This window comes from Pleurodeles waltl, chromosome 5, assembly GCF_031143425.1.
Source record: "Pleurodeles waltl isolate 20211129_DDA chromosome 5, aPleWal1.hap1.20221129, whole genome shotgun sequence".
Lineage (NCBI taxonomy): Eukaryota > Metazoa > Chordata > Amphibia > Caudata > Salamandridae > Pleurodeles > Pleurodeles waltl.
The window spans coordinates 17,319,800-17,339,139 of record NC_090444.1 but is presented as its reverse complement, the minus strand read 5'-3'; positions in this window follow the sequence as shown (position 1 = coordinate 17,339,139).

Below are 19,340 nucleotides of genomic sequence, written 5' to 3'. Positions count from 1 at the left end.
CCTCTGGATTCCCTCTGCAGGCGTCGCTGAGGGGGCTCAGGAGGGGTCAACTCTGGCTACTCACGGGCTCGCAGTCGCCGGGGAGTTCTCCTTGTAGTGTTGGTTTTCCACAGGTCGAGCCGGGGGCGTTGGGTGCAGAGTGGAAAGTCTCACGCTTCCGGCGGGAAACGTGTGGTCTTTAAAAGTTGCTTCTTTGTTGTAAAGTTGCAGGTTTGTGGAACAGGGCCACTGTCTTCGGGAGTTTCTTGGTCCTTTTAGATGCAGGGTAGTCCTCTGAGGCTTCAGAGGTCGCTGGACCCTGGGGGATGCGTCGCTGTTGCAGTTTTTCTCGAAGTGGGGAGACAGGCCGGTAGGGCTGGGGCCAAAGCAGTTGGTATCTCCGTCTTCTCTGCAGGGCTTCAGGTCAGCATTCCTTCTTCGTCTTCAGATTGCAGGAATCTAGTTTCCTAGGTTCTGGGAGCCCCTAATTACTGAATTTAGGGGTGTGTTTAGGTCTGGGAGGGCAGTAGCCAATGGCTACTGTCCTTGAGGGTGGCTACACCCTCTTTGTACCTCTTCCCTGTGGGGAGGGGGGCACATCCCTAATCCTATTGGGGAATCCTCCAAAACCAAGATAAAGGGTTTCTAAAGGTAGGGGTCACCTCAGCTCAGGACACCTTAGGGGCTGTCATGACTGGTGGGTGACTCCTCCTTGTTTTTCTTATTATCTCCCCTGGACTTGCTGCCAAAAGTGGGGGCTGTGTCCAGGGGGCGGGCATCTCCACTAGCTGGAGTGCCCTGGAGCATTGTAACATGAAGCCTGAGCCTTTGAGGCACACTGCTAGGTGTTACAGTTCCTGCAGGGGGGGGGGTGTGAAGCACCTCCACCCAGAGCAGGCTTTTGTTTCTGTCCTCAGAGAGCACAAAGGCCCTCACCACCTGGGGTCAGAAACTCGTCTCTCAGCAGCAGGCTGGCGCAGACCAGTCAGTCCTGCACTGAACAATTGGGTAAAATACAGGGGGCATCTCTAAGATGCCCTCTGGGTGCATTGTTTTTAATAAATCCAACACTGGCATCAGTGTGGGTTTATTATTCTGAGAAGTTTGATACCAAACTTCCCAGTACTCAGTGTAGCCATTATGGAGCTGTGGAGTTCGTTTTTGACAAACTCCCAGACCATATACTTAATATGGCCACAACTGTACTTACAATGTCTAAGAATAGACTTAGACACTGTAGGGGCATATTGCTCATGCAGCTATGCCCTCACCTGTGGTATAGTGCACCCTGCCTTAGGTCTGTAAGGCCTGCTAGAGGGGTGACTTACCTATGTCACAGGCAGTATTTTGTGTGCATGGCATCCTGAGGGGGATGCCATGTCGACTTTGCCTTTTTCTCCCCACCAACACACACAATCTGCAGTGGCAGTGTGCATGTGTTAGGTAAGGGATCCCTTAGGGTGGCTGTTATATTTTAATTCAATGTTTTACTTACTAAATTATATGTATGTAGTTCCATGAAGGATAAATATAGTTATTAATTATTAATGTAATTGGCATCAAAATGTATTAGGTACTGTTAAGACTTAGTTCATAATGGTATGATCCGCCCTCCCCTACTGGGAGATTAAAGATGGAAGGATCTGGAGGTGGTTGGGATCTGGAGTGTATGATAGAATGTTGGGGAGTTGACAGAGAAGGTGATGAAGGAGGAGGAGGAAGACACAGAGTGGAGTAGAAGCAATAAAGTCTTAATTTAATATAAAGAAGATTGCAGTGGACTTTATAATACTGGCGATGAGGAGTGCGTAAGGGGGCACATTCTTCTTCACCCCTTTTCAGGTTGGTGACACTCCACCTGTCCTGTGTCCTTCTATTTAAATCAAATCAGTGAAAATAGGTTACTCTGAAATAAGTAATCTATATTACAAACAACTCGAAGATTTAAGTACTCATTCAATTACTCGAGTTGAATCTACCTTCATTATTGACTAGTAAGACATTAAAAGCGAACGCGTACATCTCGCGAACGCGTCCTGTCATCTTGACTGGAAACTTAAGTGTAAACCGCATCGCAATGTTCTATTAGCGGCAAATTCATACAAAAGAAAATTTGAGTTGTGAAGCTAAGCGCGTGTTTATTTGTCTGGAATTGAAGCCGCACCGTAGTTTTTCGAGTGCAGTTCTATTAGTTTATACCAGTGATCGCAGAACTAAAGTAAACAGCAGCATTGAGCACTCGTGAGTGAAAGTGAGAAGCGAAGCAGCACCGCTTGAGGAAGTTCAATCATTCAAAACAATTTGTCAGCAGCCAAAGCGAGCGGCATTCAGGTTTAACTTCGTGTGTATTCAGATTTCACTGCAAGCGACGAAGCTTCTGTTTACGTGAAGCTGACTGGAATTCTATTAGAACTCGAGCGCAAGTTCTGTCAACGGCAAAGGTCAAACCTAGTTCAACAACACGGTGATTAAACAGAAGGCCAACATTCTGTTCTGTTTAAGGGAATCTGAAATTGAATTCTTCGGATTTAGTTCCCTGACAAGCGAGTACTTCAAGACGCTAATTGAACATCGCTGACAGGCACAGCATTTTAAAGAGGTACACAATTGCCTGTTAAGCAATTACGCTGACAGGCACAGCTTATCAACAAAATTGGACATGTTTTTTTTAATAGTTTTCTCATCTCTACAAGCACAGATACCAATAATAATAATTTTAGTTAAGTTACTCAGAACACTTTTTGATCAGACAATTCTGTTCGGGGCAATTTGCATTTTTTTTTTTTTTTTTTTGAGAAATAATTAAGTTAAATTAGAATGTTTGCACATCCAGGTTATACATATTGACCTAGTTTAAGAGTAATCAGCTTGTTGGTATTCTCTGGTATAAGTTTAGTTTGATTCTTTTTAAGGGGGTTGTTAATAGAATATATTATCAGTTCAGTAAATTTGTATAATAACCTGGACAATGGCAGCAGCGGGAATGTCACAACCAGTTCCATTCTTGAATGAGATGGGTGAACCAAATGTACCTTGGAAAGATTGGTTCAAAATGTTTGAGTCTTACTTAATTGCAATTGGAGGGGATAAGTTCAATCCCATTAGGAAGCAACATATTTTTCTTCATAATCTAGGAACTCATTGGAGGAAAATATATGAATCCCTCCCTGATCCAATCTTTCCTGAGGGACAAGCCCAGGACGAGTATGTCAATACATACTCGAAACTAGAAAAGCAATTTGGAGATAGAATCAATGTAGTTTTAGAAAGACATAATTTTTTTTCCCGATGTCAAGGCAAGCAGGAGAGTGTAACAAGCTATATTGCGGCCTTAAGAGGATTAAGTACGTTATGTGAGTTTGGAGAATTAAATGATTCACTAATTAGGGATCAATTAGTTCGTTGTACTAACAACATCAAAATACAAGAAAAGCTTTTGCAGAAGCAACCAGGGTTGGTAGAAGCAATTGAATTAGCCAAATCAATTGAGCATACAGCAATTTGTCTACAGGAAATTAATTCCCCTTCCCCTGAAACACATGTAAATGAAGTAGTGGAGGAAGTAGAAGAGGAGAAAATTCTAAAAATTAAGTGTAATGAGAAACAACCCCAAAGGTATGATGGGAACAAAACAAATTTCACTTGTTATCGTTGTTGCAGTAACAATCACCTTGCCAATTCCACATCCTGCCAAGCTAGATCTGCAATTTGCAGGAAATGCAATACAAGAGGTCACTTTGCGAGGGTATGTAAAGATAGTTCCAAGTATGGGGATAACAAAAAATCTGAAGAAATACTGCAATTAATTACAAAAATTATTTTACAGATGAATAGTGAGGATAAAATCAACACCCAATACCCTGTATGTACAATCGCAATTGATAAAGAGAACATAAGAATGTATGCTGACTCATGTTACCCATTCACCCTAATAGATGCAAAGAACTTTCACAAAATTCAAAGGAATGGCATAATAGAGCTACAGAATCCAGATATAAGCCCAAAGGGTTACAACAGAGATCCAATAATCTTGAAAGGTATGTTTAAAAGTATCATTTCCTTTAAGGATAGATCCACGGTTGGGAAAGTATATGTGGTAGAGGAAGGTTCCAATCTATTAGGTTGGCAACATCAAAAAGAACTGGGGATAACATTAGATCCTAATAATTCTGAACAAGTTCTGTGTATTGATAATTCTAATTTGGGAGAAGCTTTCATTCGAGAATTCCCAGTTATTTTTTGTGAGCGGTTAGGATTACTGAAAAACTTTCAGCATAAAATTAAACTCAAGCCCAAAAATAAGCCCACTGTGCATAAAACCAGACCTATTCCACATCTGCTGAAACAATTAGTCAAAGAAGAATTAGAAAAGTTAGAGTCACAAGGAATTATTCAACCCATCGAATGCTCCGAATGGTTGGCCCCCATCGTGGTGGCCAAGAAAAATAACAAAAATAAAATTAGAATTTGTGTGGATTTAAGAGACCTAAACAAAAATATCTGGGTTGAGAGGCATCCTCTTCCAAGAATACACGAAATACTGAGCACTATGGGGGAAGCTTCATACTTTTCTGTGTTAGATCTCTCGAGTGCATACCATCAAGTTGAACTGCACCCGGAATCTAAGTGGCTTACAGCATTCACCACCCCATTTGGATCTTACATGTTCAATAGAATGCCTTTCGGGCTGGCATCAGCTGCAGCGGTTTTCCAAAAAATTATGCAGAACATTCTGGGCAATGTGTCCAATACTCTATACTTCCAAGATGATGTACTTCTATACGGAGCAACAGAAATGGAGCATGACAAAATACTCAGGGTTGTCCTAGGAAAATTAAAAGCAGCAGGACTCACACTAAAGAAAGAAAAGTGTAGGCTGAAGGTAAATTCGGTAGAATACTTAGGGCATGTTATATCAGAAGATGGCTTTAAACTCAAAGTTTCTCTTGTTGATGCAATAGTGAATGCCAGTGCACCAAAAAACAAAGATGAACTAAGGTCCTTCCTGGGCCTTGCCGAGTTTATGGCAAAATATGTAAAACAATTCTCAACGGTCTCTGCGGGTCTTAGAGAGCTATTGAAAAACAAAGCTCCTTATGCTTGGAACGAAGTCCAGGACGAGGTGTTTAAGAATATCAAATCAGCCATTGTAAATGTTCCATACTTGTGCAATTTTGACCACCGTAGAAAAACTTTCCTTACAACCGATGCCAGCAAGTTAGGTTTGGGGGCCACCTTATCGCAAATTATTGACGGGGAGGAAAGGATAGTAGCGTTTGCGTCGAGGACTTTGAGCAAAGCTGAGGCCAATTATTCGGTAATCGAAAGGGAGACTCTCGCATGTTTCTGGGCAGTGAAACATTTTAAATTTTTACTGTGGGGCACTCAATTCATATTACGCACTGACCATAAGCCATTAGTATATGTATTTTCTACTAAGGGGTTTAATAATAGCACACCCCGGATAACTAGATGGATTCTAGCTTTGGAAAATTTCTGTTTTACAGTGGAATATCTACCAGGGTATAAAAACTGTGCAGCTGATTTCCTCTCAAGAAGCCCAATGGACTGTATAGAAAATTTTGATACTATAGAGTACCCTATTCTAGCGGTTGACTTACCATCCATTAGTGATGAGGAGTGGAAGTCTGCATATCAACAAGATGATTCTTTAGCTCTTTTAAGGGTGAAGGCGAAAGAGGGATGGCCTGGGGTGAAAAAAGACTTAGAGGACATCATCAAAGACCATTGGGAGGTAAGATGGGAAATTAATGAAAAAGACAACTATATTCTCAGGAATGACAAAATCATACCTCCCCGGAATCTCAGACAAAAAAATAGTAAAACTTGCTCACGAGGGTCATCTAGGGAGAAGTCTTACTAAGGCCCGCGTAAGAGAAAGATTCTGGTTTCCCAATATGGATTGCACAATTGAGAACGAAGTTAAAGAATGCTCCTTTTGTGCTCTAAGTGACAAGTCCAAGATCATACGCAAGACACCTATTTCCCCAGTACAGGTTCCTGTCAAGCCATGGTCTAAATTAGCATTAGACATCATTGGGCCCCTTAATTATACTGGTCTGCCTACAAAATTTGTGATTGTACTTATAGACTATCAATCGCACTGGATCACAACCAAATTAGTTAACATAATTACCACCGAATCAGTCATCAACTTCATGAAAAATGTGTTTAGCATAGAAGGAATTCCAGAAGTTCTTATAACAGATAATGGGGTCCAATTAACTTCAAGCCCAAAGAAACAGTTTTTGGATTCTATTGGGGTAAAACATTACACCACAGCTTTATATTGTCCCAGAGCCAACGGCTTAGCAGAACAAGCTAATAGAATGATAAAAGAATGTATCCAGTTAGCAAGTATTAACAGATTGAACATTGAAAATGCCATTAGAGAAATGTTATGGGCCAATCACACCACTCCCAACTCTATAACGAAAATATCACCCTTCTCAGCATTACGAGGCAGAGTACCATGTACCAAATTCTATCCCTCATGGTTGGGTGGGGGAAGACAGTGCAAAAATACATCTCCAGGTGCTAAGACAAGTGTAGAGGTGTACCAGGAAAAGTATAAGGAAAGATATAATGCCAAATTCGGTGTTAAAAAACAATGCTGGATGGTGGGGGATAAAGTTATGATCAGGAAACCGGCTGGTTACTCGAGAAGAGGGATGAGAGAGACCAAATTCATGGGACCATTTTGCATTTCAAAAGTAAAGAAGAATGTTGTTATTTTAGAAAATGGACAGTGCTGGAGCATGGACAGAGTTGCAAGATATGTACCAATCACTGCCAAGGTTGCAGACAAAATTCCAACTTGGGAGGAACCAACGCAGTTAAAGATTCAGGACAACGTACAGAGATCTCCTAGTTGCCGAGTGACCAAGCCTCCGCATGGAGTAAGGATTATATATGATAGTCCAACAGTTATGTGAAACACATCTGGCTTTCTGGAACTATCACAATTTTAAATTTCTGGAACTATCACAATTTTAGATTTAATTAATCCCTTCCAATGTAAATTCTTTCCCTTCTAGTTTCGGTTATATTATTGTGCGGGGAAGATGTGTTATATTTTAATTCAATATTTTACTTACTAAATTATATGTATGTAGTTCCATGAAAGTAAAGTCGTTAGATAAATATAGTTTCTAATTATTAATGTCATTGGCATCAAAATATATTAGGTACTGTTAAGACTTAGTTCATAATGGTATGATCCGCCCTCCCCTACTGGGAGATTAAAGATGGAAGGATCTGGAGGTGGTTGGGATCTGGAGTGTATGATAGAATGTTGGGGAGTTGACAGAGAAGGTGATGAAGGAGGAGGAGGAAGGCACAGAGTGGAGAAGAAACAATAAAGTCTTAATTTAATATAAAGAAGATTGCAGTGGACTTTATAATAGTAGCACAACACATGCTGCAGCCCTTAGGGACCTTCCATGGTCACAGGGCCCTTGGTACCACTGGTACCTTTTACAAGGGGCTTATCTGTGTGCCAGGGTGTGCCAATTGTGGAAACAATGGTACATTTTAGGTGAAAGAACACTGGTGCTGGGGCCTGGTTAGCAGGGTCCCAGCACACTTTTCAGTCAAGTCAGCATCAGTATCAGGCAAAAGGTGGGGGGTAACTGCAACAGGGAGCCATTTCCTTACACAAGACCCCCCCCCCCCCCAGCCCACAGGCCAGGAGACTCAGCCAAAGATGGGAGAGTCTTCATAGTCTGTTAGGTGAGGAAGAGTAGAGGAAATAGGCTGGTTTGTTGCAGGGCCCACTCTGCCTTACATCCTCCTGTTCAGGTCATTCCCTCTGGGGAACTGATCCACTTCCACAGTGATAGGACCTAGCCTGAATTGCCTCTTGTCTGTGCTTTTAATGTCTTCACCCATTCTCTCTATTTTGGGGTTAGAGGTATGCACCTCTGCTAATCTTATCTTAGCCAGGGTCACCCCTAGCTTACCCAAAGAGGTTACCCAGAGCTGGAGTAACCCCACCATGACCAACAGGGTTAGGGGGCCTAACTTGCTATTTGGCATGGGGTCAGACCACTATGCCAAAGATAGTGCAGCCATAAAGGCTAACACCCAGCAGAGGCCACTGACAGCTGTCAGTGCCCAGAACCACACCTTTAGCTCTTCACCTGCAAGGGAAGGAGCTAAGTTACAGGCTTATTTAGGTTCAGGGTGCCTATCTGCTGTGTTAGAGTGGGGGGTTACTACATCTTGTAGTAAACACCCTTCTTCCACTCTTTCTTCTGTTAACTGAGGAGCCACCCACTCAGGTTTAACAGTTACCTGACTAGCCAGGACTTCTTGTGGGTCAGGGTGGACTTTACCAGTGCCATTTTTGGAGTTCTCCCCTACTGGAGCAGAATCTCCTTGGCTTGCTGGAACCGTGGCTAAAGGTTGTCCACCTTTCCTACTCTGTTTTCTTTTCTTTTTCTTGTGGGGCCTACTTGCAGTTACTGCAGGGGTAGCACCTCCAGAATCCTTGGGAGAGGACTGGCACTGGACCAGTTCCTCTCTTGGGCTCTGACTAACCTCTGGGTAGTCATTTCCAAGGGGGCAATCAAGGGGGAGGTCTGTACTGACTACAACCCTTCTCCAGCTAAATGTCGCACCCACTTCTATGGGCACAAAAGCCACAGGCCTATCAGTGACCCTGTCTGGGCTAACTCTTACTCTGGCAGTCTCACCTGGGATGTGCTGGTTTGAGAACACCAGCCTGTCATGCACAAGAGTGTGACTGGCACAAGTGTCTCTCAGGGCAGTGGCTGGGATTCCATTCACCAGTAGGTGGTGGAAGTGTCTACTTCCCTCTGGAATCTCCAACTCACCTGTTGGGCCCTTTTTCCAATTGAAGGCTATGAAGACCTCCTCATCTGAGGAGTCATCCCTAATGGCTACACTGGTCACCCCTGGGATTTTGCTAGGGGGTTTGTTTTTGGGACAAGAAGTGTCCTTGGTGTGGTGCCCTGTCTGTCTACAGTTTTGGCACCATGCCTTAGTGGCATCCCAGTTCTTACCCTGGTACCCACTTTTGCTTTGGGTTGTGTCTTGGGGCCCACCCACCTGGTCTGGGTTTTGGGGGCCTACAGAGGACTCTTTTTCTTTATTTCTAGTGTCACCCACTTTGTCCTGGGGAGGCTTTGTAACCCCTTTCTTTTGGTCACCCCCAGTGGAAGTTTTCGTTACCCTAGTCTTGACCCAGTGGTCTGCCTTCTTTCCCAATTCTTGGGGAGAAATTGGACCTAGGTCTACCAGATACTGATGCATCTTTTCATTGAAGCAGTTACTTAAAATGTGTTCTTTCATAAACAAATTATAAAGCCCAACATAGTCATGCACTTCATTTCCAGTTACCCAACCATCCAGTGTTTTCACTGAGTAGTCTACAAAATCAACCCAGGTCTGACTCGAGGATTTTTGAACCCCCCTGAACCTAATCCTGTACTCCTCAGTGAAGAATCCAAAGCCCTCAATAAGGGTACCTTTCATGAGGTCACAGGATTCTGCATCTTTACCAGAGAGTGTGAGGAGTCTATCCCTACACTTTCCAGTGAACATTTCCCAAAGGAGAGCTCCCCAGTGAGATCTGTTTACTTTTCTGATTGCACAAGCCCTCTTAAAAGCAGTGAACCATTTGGTGATATCATCACCATCTTCATATTTTGTTACAATCCCTTTGGGGATTTTTAGGATGTCAGTATTCTCTCTGACCCTATTCATGTTGCTGCCACCATTGATGGGAGCTAAACCCATTTCTTTTCTTTCCCTTTCTATGGCTAGGAGCTGTTTCTCCAAAGCCAATCTTTTGGCCATCCTGGCTAACAGGAGGTCATCTTCATTGAGGCTGCCCTCAATGTTTTCAGAGGTACTGGACTCCCCTATGGAAGAACCAGTTTCTCTGACTAGGATTTGAGAAGTCAGGGTTTGAGGGACCCTGTTCTCCCTATTTAGGACAGGAGGGGGGAAGTCATCCTCCTGTTCACTAATTTCCCCATCTGAAGGATTATCCTCAGAGGGGTGGTCCCTTTTGAACTCTGCCAAAAACTCCTGGAGCTGTACTTTGGTAGGGTTGGACCCAGTTTTTATCTTTTTTAGCTCACAGAGAGACCTTAACTCTAACATCCTTAGATGCAGGTAAGGGGTGACGTTGAGTTTCACCACCATCTCATCTGTGCTAGACATTATTTCTCTAAAAGTTGGGATTACTTTTTAAGAATCTAAAAACTAATTCTAGAACTTAAATCCAAACTTTTACAAACTTTGAATCTCTAAAAGAAATGCTAACAGGGACTTACACAAGGCCTTAGCAGGACTTTAAAAAATTTAGAAAAATGGCTCAAATTTCAAACATCAGTTTCTAATGACAATTTTTGGAATTTAGTTGTGTGATCAGGTATTGGCTGAGTAGTCCAGCAAATGCAAAGTCTTGTACCCCACCACTGATCCATAATGTAGGCAGTTGGCTCTGTATGTACTATTTCAAAGTAAGAAATAGCATGCACAGAGTCCAAGGGTTCCCCTTCGAGGTAAGATAGTGGCAAAAAGAGGTAATTCTAATGCTCTATTTTGTGGTAGTGTGGTCGAGCAGTAGGCTTATCAGAGGGTAGTGTTAAGCATTTGTTGGACATACACACAGGCAATAAATGAGGAACACACACTCAAAGACAATTCCAGGCCAATAGGTTTTTATATAAAAATATATCTTTTCTTAGTTTATTTTAAGAACCACAGGTTCAAGATTTACAAACAATACTTTAAATGAAAGGTATCTTAGGAGCTTTGGATTATCACACTAGCATGTACAGTTGTGGCAAAAATGGCAATAAACTATTTTAAAACAAGACAGTGCAAAATCCAACAGTTCCTGGGGGAGGTAAGTATTTGTTAGTTGTTCAGGTAAGTAAAGCACTTACAGGGTTCAAAGTTGGGTCCAAGGTAGCCCACCGTTGGGGGTTCAGGGCAACCCCAAGGTTACCACACCAGCAGCTCAGGGCTGGTCAGGTGCAGAGGTCAAAGTGGTGCCCAAAACGCATAGGCTTCAATGGAAAAGGGGGTACCCCAGTTCTCATCGGCCAGCAGGTAAGTACCCGTGACTTCGGAGGGCAGACCAGGGGGGTTTTGTAGGGCACCGGGGGGGACACAAGTCAGCACAAAAAGTACACCCTAAGCGGCACAGGGGCAGCCGGGTGCCGAGTGCAAACTGGTGTCGGGTTTGCAATTGGTTTCAATGGGAGACCTGGGGGTCTCTTCAGCGATGCAGGCAGGCAAGGGGGGGTCTCCTCGGGGTAGCCACCACATGGGCTAGGAAGAGGGCCACCTGGGGGTCGCTCCTGCACTGGAGGTCGGATCCTTCAGGTCCTGGGGGCTGCGGGTGCAGTGTGTTTACCAGGCGTCAGGTTCTTTGAAACAGGCAGTCGTGGTCAGGGGCAGCCTCTGGATTCCCTCTGCAGGCGTTGTTGTGGGGGCTCAGGGGGGTCAACTGTGGCTACTCACAGGCTCGCAGTCGCCGGGGAGTCCCCCCTGCAGTGTTGGTTTTCCACAGGTCGAGCCGGGGGCGTCGGGTGCAGAGTGGAAAGTCTCACGCTTCCGGCGTGAAACGTGTGGTCTTTAAAAGTTGCTTCTTTGTTACAAAGTTGCAGGTTTGTGGAACAGGGCAGCTGTCCTTGGGAGTTTCTTGGTCCTTTTAGATGCAGGGTAGTCCTCTGAGGATTCAGAGGTCGCTGGACCCTGGGGGATGCGTCGCTGTTGCAGTTTTTCTCGAAGTGGGGAGACAGGCCGGTAGGGCTGGGGCCAAAGCAGTTGGTGTCTCCGTCTTCTCTGCAGGTCTTCAGGTCAGCAGTCCTTCTTCATCTTCAGGTTGCAGGAATCTAGTTTCCTAGGTTCTGGGAGCCCCTAAATACTGAATTTAGGGGTGTGTTTAGGTCTGGGAGGGCAGTAGCCAATGGCTACTGTCCTTGAGGGTGGCTACACCCTCTTTGTACCTCCTCCCTGTGGGGAGGGGGGCACATCCCTAATCCTATTGGGGGAATCCTCCAAAACCAAGATAGAGGATTTCTAAAGGTAGGGGTCACCTCAGCTCAGGACACCTTAGGGGCTGTCATGACTGGTGAGTGACTCCTCCTTGTTTTTCTCATTATCTCCCCTGGAATTGCCACCAAAAGTGGGGCACTGTGTCCAGGGGGCGGGCATCTCCACTAGCTGGAGTGCCCTGGAGCATTGTAACACGAAGCCTGAGCCTTTGAGGCTCACTGCTAGGTGTTACAGTTCCTGCAGGGGGGAGGTGTGAAGCACCTCCACCCAGAGCAGGCTTTTGTTTCTGTCCTCAAAGAGCACAAAGGCCCTCACCACCTGGGGTCAAAAACTCATCTCTCACCAGCAGGCTGGCACAGGCCAGTCAGTCCTGCACTGAACAACTGGGTAAAATAGAGGGGGCATCTCTGGGTGCATTTTTGTTTAATAAATCCAACACTGGCATCAGTGTGGGTTTATTATTCTGAGAAGTTTGATACCAAACTTCCCAGTATTCAGTGTAGCCATTATGGAGCTGTGGAGTTCGTTTTTGACAAACTCCCAGACCATATACTTAATATGGCCACAACTGTACTTACAATGTCTAAGAATAGACTTAGACACTGTAGGGGCATATTGCTCATGCAGCTATGCCCTCACCTGTGGTATAGTGCACCCTGCCTTAGGGCTGTAAGGCCTGCTAGAGGGGTGACTTACCTATGCCACAGGCAGTATTTTGTGTGCATGGCATCCTGAGGGGGATGCCATGTCGACTTTGCCTTTTTCTCCCCACCAACACACACAATCTGCAATGGCAGGGTGCATGTGTTAGGTGAGGGGTCCCTTAGGGTGGCACAACATATGCTGCAGCCCTTAGGGACCTTCCCTGGTCACAGGGCCCTTGGTACCACTGGTACCTTTTACAAGGGACTTATCTGTGTGCCAGGGGTGTGCCAATTGTGGAAACAATGGTACATTTTAGGTGAAAGAACACTGGTGCTGGGGCCTGGTTAGCAGGGTCCCAGCACACTTCTCAGTCAAGTCAGCATCAGTATCAGGCAAAAAGTGGGGGGTAACTGCAACACGGAGCCATATCCTTACAGTCTCTGTGACAATTTTGGGCAGCTCTCGTTCATGATCCCGATGAGGAACGTCACTGAGCCGCATGCGCACTGCAAGCGCTACTGCTTCCCCTTTAATATTACTTAAAATGATTGAGGATACTGTGTCAAAATTTGACATCAATTGCATCCCTAAATCTAGGGACGGGGCAGCCCCGTATTCATCTTAAATTTGTTTCAACACCTCTGGTAAATTTGCAAGTGTCGTGTACCATGTGCGGTTGTATAGAGCGCAGCAAACACAGTGCCCCAGGTTATCTACTGTGGGGACCATCCCAAAGGGCAAGCACATTGTTAATATTCTATGTTTATCCTAAAGTCCCGTATGGGGAAATACTGCCTCCAGCGCATGAATCTTTTGTTCTAACCAAAACTGAGTTTCCTCTCGTTTGGCGGGTACATTACACATAATCGAATGAACAGTCGCAGGATCTATACCTGGTGTTGTTGTATGTGGATGTGCTGGAGCAGCACGTGCTGGGTTTGTATTTTATGTTTGCATTACAAATTGTACTAATCATCTGTATATCTCTGTTAGTTCAGTATATAAACGACAAACCTCAGCTACCGCTAAATTTGCAACCGCAGGATGTGATGTATAAGTGGCCAATAAAGGCCAGGCAGGACCATTATGACTTAGAGGTCCTACCCTTACTGGTAATATTGTGTGGGGTAGGGCGCCATCAAGCCAATTATCATGTTCTTGATAAGATAAAGGTATTTCTAAATATGCATACGCTCTGTATTGTCCAGGCACATTTGCAGATGTATATTCGTGAAATGTATTCCCATCAACTGCTGGAAATGTGACCCAAGAATAGAAAAGTTCTGTTCTATAAGCTGCATGGGCATCCACCACAAATGTGACTGGACCACCCTGGGCCGTTAGGCCATTCGCTAATAGATGTGCAGTTAGAGGGTGCCTCATATTAACTGCTATTTGTACCTGCTGTGGATTTGCCATTGTAGTGACACTATAAGTTCAGCTGGGGTGGAAATCCTCAGTACCACGGAATACCACGGACGTCTCCCATACGGTATTGAGGCGTCGTTATATATAATGAGACCGAGATACTCCAGAGGACCCAAAAATTAGAGCCTGACCAAACGTTGGCAGCGCCATGTCGCGTAGGCTCTCATTATTCTAACGAGACTACTGGACTTTGAGCAGCAGAATCACCTGCGGTGTGGGAGACTAAGTCTAACCCACTGCAGGTGACACCTGTCGCTCCCATCTGGGTTTTGCTCCGGATAACTAGCAATGCCTCATCTCTACCAAAGGATAGTGATGATTGGGCAGCCGAGCGCATGATATACTAGGCTTCTCAGGGAAGTCGTGGTCACTCAGGTCGCATCCGGTTCTCTCATTCATAATTCCGTCTCATATATAAATGACATACAGAGGCAGTATATGTTTCAACAGGTAAATTTGTGTGGGGTAGGTGTGAGAAAGTAGCCTCTTTCTAACCTTGTTACCCTCACTTTTGGCCTGTTTGTGAGTGTATGTCAGGGTGATTTCACTGTCTCACTGGGATCCTGCTAGCCAGGGCCCAGTGCTCATAGTGAAAACCCTATGTTTTCAGTATGTTTGTTATGTGTCACTGGGACCCTGCTAGCCAGGACCCCAGTGCTCATAAGTTTGTGGCCTATATGTATGTGTTCCCTGTGTGGTGCCTAACTGTCTCACTGAGGCTCTGCTAACCAGAACCTCAGTGGTTATGCTCTCTCATTTCTTTCCAAATTGTCACTAACAGGCTAGTGACCAATTTTACCAATTTACATTGGCTTACTGGAACACCCTTATAATTCCCTAGTATATGGTACTAAGGTACCCAGGGTATTGGGGTTCCAGGAGATCCATATGGGCTGCAGCATTTCTTTTGCCACCCATAGGGAGCTCTGACAATTCTTACACAGGCCTGCCACTGCAGCCTGAGTGAAATAACGTCCACGTTATTTCACAGCCATTTTACACTGCACTTAAGTAACTTATAAGTCACCTATATGTCTAACCTTTACCTGGTAAAGGTTAGGTGCAAAGTTACTTAGTGTGAGGGCACCCTGGCACTAGCCAAGGTGCCCCCACATTGTTCAGGGCCAATTCCCCGGACTTTGTGAGTGCGGGGACACCATTACACGCGTGCACTACATATAGGTCACTACCTATATGTAGCTTCACAATGGTAACTCCGAATATGGCCATGTAACATGTCTATGATCATGGAATTGCCCCCTCTATGCCATCCTGGCATAGTTGGCACAATCCCATGATCCCAGTGGTCTGTAGCACAGACCCTGGTACTGCCAAACTGCCTTTCCTGGGGTTTCACTGCAGCTGCTGCCAACCCCTCAGACAGGTTTCTGCCCTCCTGGGGTCAAGCCAGGCTTGTCCCAGGATGGCAGAACAAAGCACTTCCTCTGAGAGAGGGTGTTACACCCTCTCCCTTCGGAAAATGGTGTGAAGGCAGGGGAGGAGTAGCCTCCCACAGCCTCTGGAAATGCTTTCATGGGCACATTTGGTGCCCATTTCTGCATAAGCCAGTCTACACCGGTTCAGGGACCCCTTAGCCCTGCTCTGGCGCGAAACTGGACAAAGGAAAGGGGAGTGACCACTCCCCTGACCTGCACCTCCCCTGGGAGGTGTCCAGAGCTCCTCCAGTGTGCTCCAGACCTCTGCCATCTTGGAAACAGAGGTGCTGCTGGCACACTGGACTGCTCTGAGTGGCCAGTGCCACCAGGTGACGTCAGAGACTCCTTCTGATAGGCTCCTTCAGGTGTTCCTAGCCTATCCTCTCTCCTAGGTAGCCAAACCCTCTTTTCTGGCTATTTAGGGTCTCTGTCTCTGGGGAAACTTTAGATAACGAATGCAAGAGCTCATCCGAGTTCCTCTGCATCTCTCTCTTCATCTTCTGCCAAGGAATCGACTGCTGACCGCGCTGGAAGCCTGCAAAACTGCAACATAGTAGCAAAGACGACTACTGCAACTCTGTAACGCTGATCCTGACGCCTTCTCGACTGTTTTCCTGGTGGTGCATGCTGTGGGGGTAGTCTGCCTCCTCTCTGCACTAGAAGCTCCGAAGAAATCTCCCGTGGGTCGACGGAATCGTCCCCCTGCAACCGCAGGCACCAAAGAACTGCATCACCGGTCCCTTCGGTCTCCTCTCAGCACGATGAGCGAGGTCGCTCGAATCCAGCAACTGTGTCCAAGTGACCCCCACAGTCCAGTGACTCTTCAGTCCAAGTTTGGTGGAGGTAAGTCCTTGCCTCCCCACGCCAGACTGCATTGCTGGGAACCGCGACTTTTGCAGCTACTCCGGCCCCTGTGCACTTCCGGCGGAAATCCTTTGTGCACAGCCAAGCCTGGGTCCACGGCACTCTAACCTGCATTGCACGACTTTCTAAGTTGGTCTCCGGCGACGTGGGACTCCTTTGTGCAACTTTGGGTGAGCACCGTTTCACGCATCCTCGTAGTGCCTGTTTCTGGCTCTTCTCCGGGTGCTACCTGCTGCTGAGAGGGCTCCTTGTCTTGCTCGACGTCCTCTCTGTCTCCTGACGCAATTAGCGACATCCTGGTCCCTCCTGGGCCACAGCAGCATCCAAAAACACTAACCGCACGATTTGCAGCTAGCAAGGCTTGTTGGCGGTATTTCGGCGGGAAAACACTTCTGCACGACTCTCCACGGCGTGAGTGATCCGTCCTCCAAAGGGGAAGTCTCTAGCCCTTGTCGTTCCTGCAGAAACCTAAGCTTCTACTGTCCAGTAGCAGCTTCTTTGCACCCACAGCTGGCATTTCCTGGGCATCTGCCCATCTCCGACTTGCTTGTGACTTTTGGACTTGGTCCCCTTGTTCCACAGGTACCCTCGACTGGAAATCCATCGTTGTTGCATTGCTGGTTTGTGTCTTTCCTGCAGAATTCCCCTATCACGACTTCTATGTCCTTTGGGGAACTTTAGTGCACTTTGCACTCACTTTTCAGGGTCTTGGGGTGGGCTATTTTTCTAACCCTCACTATTTTCTAATAGTCCCAGCGACCCTCTACAAGGTCACATAGGTTTGGGGTCCATTCGTGGTTCGCATTCCACTTTTGGAGTATATGGTTTGTGTTGCCCCTATCCCTATATGTCCCCATTGCATCCTATTGTAACTATACATTGTTTGCACTGTTCTCTAAGACTATACTGCATATTTTTGGTATTGTGTACATATATCTTGTGTATATTTCCTATCCTCTCACTGAGGGTACACTCTGAGATACTTTGGCATATTGTCATAAAAATAAAGTACCTTTATTTTTAGTATAACTGTGTATTGTGTTTTCTTATGATATTGTGCATATGACACTAAGTGGTACTGTAGGAGCGTCACTCGTCTCCTAGTTCAGCCTAAGCTGCTCTGCTAAGCTACCATTATCTATCAGCCTATGCTGCCAGACACCCTATACACTAATAAGGGATAACTGGGCCTGGTGCAAGGTGCAAGTACCCCTTGGTACTCACTACAGGCCAGTCCAGCCTCCTACAGTAGGGCACCATCAAGCCAATTGTTACGGTCTTGATAAGATAAAGGTATCTCTAAGGATGCATAACCTCTATATTGTGCAGGAGGGTTTGCCGGTGTATAATTATGAAATGTATTTGTGTTCCCATCCACTGCTGGAAAGATGACCCTAGAATAATATGTTTCTTGGCTGCATGAGCTTCAGCAACAGATGTAACTGCACTCCCCGTGGGCCGCTAAGCCATTTGCCAATAAATGTGCAGTTAGGGGGCCTCATATTTACTGCTATTGCTACCCGTTGAGGGTTCGCCATATTATTGGTCTATTGTGTTCAGAGATAAGGATACCAACTGGGGATCAATCCTTTTATGGTTCAAGCTGAACAACCTACAGCTCAGGATATGTCCCACCTGCCTAGCTGAGGAGGAGCTCCTCAATACCAAGGATGTCTCCGTATATAGTATTGAGGTGTCTTTAGCCTTCAGTGAGACAGAGATACTTACGAGGATCAGATTTTTTGATTCCTGACCAAACGTTGGGCGCCATGTCACGTAGGTTCCCATTAGGGTAATGAGGCTACTGGATTTGCGTGGTAGGATCGCCTGGATTGTGGGTACTTAGTACAACTCCACACCAGGTGACACATGCCTGCCTAATCCGGGGTTTCCGACTAACTAGCAGCTCCCCATCTCTGACCAAGATGATTGTGGCAACCGAGCTCATGGTAAGATAACCTCCCCAGGGAATCGTGGTACATCAGATAACATCCCGTTCTCTCAGTTACCAGGATCTCACTCAGGCAAAGACAACAAAGGTAGAATATTTTTCAATAAGCATTTATTAAAATATCTGCATCTTAGATAAAAGCATATGCATAGCAATAACAAGGATGCTAAAAACAATAGGAGCAGGCATGTGACTAAACATGTGAAACACAAAAACAGTCTTACTATGCTGTCTAAACAGGGGAGTGGATCTATAGCCCCTCACCTATGCTAAGTATGAGCACAGGATACTAAGCCTAATCTGCTCTTCGGGTTTCCCCCTGGGAGAGCTTTATCCCTCATACCTGAAGAAAAGGCCTGAAGTCTGAAAAGACACCATTCCTATTGGGATCAGGGCTCGGTTGTCTAAGCAGGTATCTGTAGTGAAGCTTGCAGCAATCAGCATACAATCGTGGCCATTTGGCTGGAATCTCCCTCAAACGTGTCTGGGACAAAAGGGGTGTTTTTATAATAAAACAGCTGGAATTCTAAGAAATAGTCCCCACATACGAGTGTGTGTGTGTTTGTGCGAATGCTGGAGACACAGCATACCATGTTTGTCGGCAACCCTATCTGACTGTAGCCTTGAAGAAAGCACAAAGTGAAATAAACGACCTACCAAGAACGTGATGCTTTCCTAGGCGAAAGTACAAAGAGATAGAGAACATAAAACAGCACCGCTAAAATAGCTATTGTTAGAATAATATAGCAATGCTGTATAAAACGTGACTGTATTAAAGTGCACAGCTGCAGGCCTAGTTAGCTAAAACAACTTTTTTTTAAAGATGGCTAAAATAGCTACATAACAATACATGGATGATGGTTGTTATCAATTTGGATCAAAGTGATACATTTCAGTGGCAGCAGGGAGGGTGGGTCGTCTAAAGTTACGCCCCATGAAGGAGCCCACAGCAACCAAGGTGGTTAGTTTGAAACAAT